The sequence below is a fragment of the Leucoraja erinacea genome, chromosome 4 (assembly GCF_028641065.1).
Source record: "Leucoraja erinacea ecotype New England chromosome 4, Leri_hhj_1, whole genome shotgun sequence".
Classification (NCBI taxonomy): Eukaryota; Metazoa; Chordata; class Chondrichthyes; order Rajiformes; family Rajidae; genus Leucoraja; species Leucoraja erinaceus.
In genome coordinates this window covers 66,811,893-66,816,465 of record NC_073380.1, presented here as the reverse complement: position 1 = coordinate 66,816,465, position 4,573 = coordinate 66,811,893, and the positions used below count along the sequence as shown (strand labels likewise).

The window sequence follows — 4,573 nt, the reverse complement described above, 5'->3', positions numbered from 1 at the left end:
AAATTTTGGAAAACACTTCCCTTATCATTATTAGGTAGAATAAATGCAATAAAAATGATCTTCCTACCACAATTACTATACCTATTTCAGTCTATTCCGGTATATATACCAAAATATTTTAAAAAAAAATGAGACTCTAACATTACAAATTATATTTGGGACTATAAATCACATAGAATCAGAAAAAAACACTTATGTAAACCAAAAGAGGTCGGGGGACTTTCACTTCTGAATTTTATGTATTATTACTGGGCAGTGCATATTAAGAATATGATTTATTGGTTGGATAGTTCTACACAACAGACAGAATGGATAAAAATGGAGAAGGAGGATTGTCATCCTTGTAATATAGGAACAATCCTCTTTTCCCCCAAAAAACTGAATAACACAATATATAAGAAGAACCCAATTATATATGGTACAATAAGAATTTGGAAACAAATAAAATTATCTTTAAAATTAAGAAATCTATCACTGTTAATGCCAATAGCGAATAACCCTTTATTTAAACCATCTCTTATTGATAAGACATATAACCAATGGGAAAGTCTCGGAATTAGAAGGATCAGGGATATGTACGAAATGGGAAACCTACTATCATTCCAACAACTACAATTAAAATTTAAATTGAAAAACAACCAATATTTTAAATATCTTCAGATTTGCGACTTTGTGAAAAAATATATACAAGGATATCAAAAAGTAACTCCTGACTTATTGGAAGAAGCAATGAATATTGAAGCTGACTCACAAAAATTAATATCCTATTTATATAATAGTATTCTAAATATAGACCTACCATCGACAGAGGTACTTAGAGAAGAGTGGGAACGGGAATTAATGATAAAAATTACGAAGGTTAAATGGGAAAAATACCTGATATATATTCACAAATGTTCAATTAATGTAAGACATAATCTAATTCAATTTAAAATTGTACATAGATTATATTATTCAAAAACAAGATTGAACAAATTTTATCCAAATATATCCGCCACTTGTGATAAATGTCTAGCCCAAAAGGCAACTATAACACACTCCTTAGTTTCCTGCATAAAACTTTATAGATTTTGGAATGATATTTTTGAAATACTTACAAAATTATTCAAGACAAGAATGGAACCTAATACTGAAATGATTATATTTGGTGTAATGGAAGATGGGAATAAATTGAACACATCTCAAAATCTATTCCTTAACTATGGTTTAATAATAGCAAAAAAATTAATACTTAAATTTTGGAAGGGTACATCAATACCAACGCTTAAAATGTGGATTGCAAGTATGTTGGACACCGCTCATCTTGAGGAAATGCGATTCCTCCTAATGGATAAATCAGACCAATTCATAACGAGTTGGTCTCCATTCGTCGTTTTTTTGGAATCATATGGTGCAACACAATTGTAAAAAATAACTGTTTCAGGACTGGACGAGGGTTGGTCAAGACTATAAATAATGATCTCCTTTTCTTTTCACTATTTTCTCTCTCAACTTTCTTCACTTACTCGTTTTATTTCTTCACACACTATATATTTCACATCTTTCCATCCTTTACTATCTAACTTCTTTTTCTTATTTTCATCTTTTTTCAATGTAACAAAAAAAAAAGAAGTTGTACATAAAATGTATTATGAAAATATATATTAGGCACTTTGGTGCCATATGACTGTGCTTACTTCTAATAAAATAAAATATTTTAAAAAAAAATTTAAAAAAAAAGAAGCACTTTTTAATGTAAAAATAAACAACCTACCTTGCCTTGTCCCCTACATAAGATCTGTCCCATTGTCGGCGGTTGCGGCTTTAGAGGATGATTTTTAATCTACTCTAGTAATTAAATAATCCAATTTAGTTTAAAAATAGCTGCAGCGAATGAACCTCACAGTGATTTTTCATCAGCAACTAAGCAGGCTGAACAACCTCGATTCCAATAGCCTAGAGAAAATCACGATTTAAATCCGCCCCCCCCTCTCAAAGGCGCCAAAGTCGCACACACGGGCAGCACCAGGACTGCAAGTTTTGCAACATACCTACTTTAAGTGCTGCAAGGTCTGCTCTGTTGTATACAATTAGTGCACAATACCCTATTCTTTTAGAAACAATAAGGGTATGTAGCTATGGACCCTGACAGAGGACATGTATTGGGCTTGGTTAAAACTGTACACCTGACACACCTTTTTCCAGTGGATTAAAATGTCTTGTTTTTCTTTAGGTTCCACTAGTGCTGGGGTCATATGTTCCAAAGAAACAGGGGTAATCACTCTGTCAGAAAGGTTACTGATGAGCATGATGGCAGATCAAGCTACAGTGAACAAATAGTCAAATTAAACTTGGAACAAGGGTTATTCTTAAATTCCCAGCCTTTCCAGAGCAATACCCATGACAAAGCATTCACCACCATTGACTGGATGACTTCAAAAGGCAGGCAGGTTCAATGAGTTAATAAATTAATGAAGAAGCAAGCACAGGTGAATTAATAAATAAGTGTGGAAATTCAAATTAGTAAATTGATGCAGTAGAACGGGCATCATGAAATTAATAAACTGATGGAAGTGCAGGCCTGGCAATTAGTTCCAGCCAACAGCTGCAATGAATGAGTTACTCTTCTACAGAGAAACATCCATGAGCAATAGAGCATCCATGTAGCTAACAAATCGATGAGAAGCATCAAAGTACTTATTAGCTGCTTAATGCGGCCATCATCCTGGTTAGTTCTTGTTGGGTTGACACCAAAATGACAAAGATTTAGATGTTAGATTTTAGAGATCCAGCAGGGAAACAGGCCCCAACCAGCAATCCTCATATGCCAGCACTATCCTACACACTAGGGGCAATTGCTGGCAATTCTCGCTTGCTGCTAACTTGCCAGCAATGCTGATAAGATTCATGCCAACCCACCTCACCTTTCACCAAGTGGTGACTGCAACTAAGTGGACAAATCAGCATCAAGCAAATCTGTTCTTACTATATCCCAAGAATAACTGAGTGTTGCATCAGTCTCCTACTATCCGAGATGCAAACCATAGGAACAATGCATGACCTGGCTCTTTCCTAACACTGCACCTCCATGTGAATTTCTGTCATCTAACTTGCCATCTGCCAATTCCGTGGAGGGCTCTTTATATGCTATAGAGTGTCTGATGCCAAGTTGGAGATACCATTGCCTGAATCATAATGGATTGTCCTGGTCTATCCTCCCATGTTCTGAGGGGAAGGTCAATGGTCCGGAGAGGTGTGGCAGCTATTAGATGTGCTGCTTGAGACAGTGGTCACCAGTGGGGAAGGTTCTGCCCCTGATCAGTCCCTTCCCACCATCAGGGCCACAGGTAGCTGGGAATGGAGTCTTGGCTGGTTCCAGGGGGGAGTTGCCCAGCTGAGGATGCACAACAAACCCCACTGAAGCTGCCTCATTGACTGTGAAGAAGACGGAAACTCTAAACCTGCTCATGCCCAACTTGTTCCTGGGGCAGTTTTGTGTCCATGCCCCTAGCACCCAAAACTCCAAAGCATTGCATCACCTAAGCTGCTCTGATGTTAAATCTTCAGCCGTTCCCCATTCTGCTGGTTCCCTCCTGTTCTCCAAATCCTCTCAATGCACTACTATTTAATACCCCTTCAACCATCCCTTTAACAACCCAGACCTGGCAACTAGGAAGCAAATGCAATAGCTTATGTACCAACCTGAAAACAGCAGGGGAAGTCTCACAGCCTTCCATGTCGGATTTGTTATTCATAAATCATTAAAAAAAAGTCCACCTGCCCTGCATGTACAAGGCCCAAAGGAATGTCAAGGTCCCCAAAGGAATGACAAGCAGACCGATAAGGATCGTAACGATAGGAGGCAGAATGAATTAGATTAATTGAATGGTGAAGGAGCCTTTATCTTCCAAGGGCCCTGGCAGTCTGACATTGGATGTTTAGTTTAGAGATACAGTGCGGAAAGAGGCCCTTCGCCCCATTGAGTCCATGCAGACAAGCGATCCCCATACATTAACACTCTCCTACACTAGGAACAATTCACCAAGCCAATTAACCTACGACTTTCGAGCATGGGAGTAAACCAAAGATCTCGGAGAAAATCCACCCAGATCACGGGGAGGACGTACAAAACTCCATACAGACAAGCATCCTTCAGGATTGAACCCCATCCTCTGGTGCTGTAAGGCAGCAGCTCTAACGCTGCGCCACTGTGCTGCCTTGTGCTGATATAGGCCAGGAAATCGTAAATAAGAAGGAGAAAGTATTCATTACTCATTCCATCTAGCTTAGTTTTGTAAACCTTTTGGCCGATGGGAGTCCTGTGTTTTAGTAACTTGTTTGTGTTTTAGTAACTCGTCATTGCAGATTGTCTATCAATAACTTTAAATCAAGTGCAGATGGGTTGGCTAGTAAATTTGTAGACAACACCAGAACTGGTGGAGATGTGAGCAGTGGGGAAGGCTGTCAAAAGTACACGGGAGATTATAGATCTGCTACAGAAATGAGTGAAGAAATCGCAGTTGGAGCTTAATCCGAGCAAATGTCAGATGTTGTACTTCGAAAAGTAGAATGTAAGGGGATAGAATACAGTTAT

General features: G+C 38.3%; 1 protein-coding gene across 2 annotated transcripts in view; it reads right to left on the bottom strand.

Annotated features, from left to right (window-relative positions):
• Window positions 1-4,110: 4,110 nt before the first annotated feature.
• Window positions 4,111-4,573, bottom strand: part of LOC129696521 (hepatocyte nuclear factor 4-gamma-like) — a 148,520-nt gene continuing 148,057 nt past the window's right edge. The window contains exon 10 of one of the 2 annotated variants that reach the window (XM_055634513.1): window positions 4,111-4,573. This exon is cut by the window's right edge and continues 2,878 nt beyond it. The gene's annotated coding sequence lies outside the window, so the exon portion shown is untranslated. The other variant, XM_055634514.1, reaches the window with a different exon arrangement.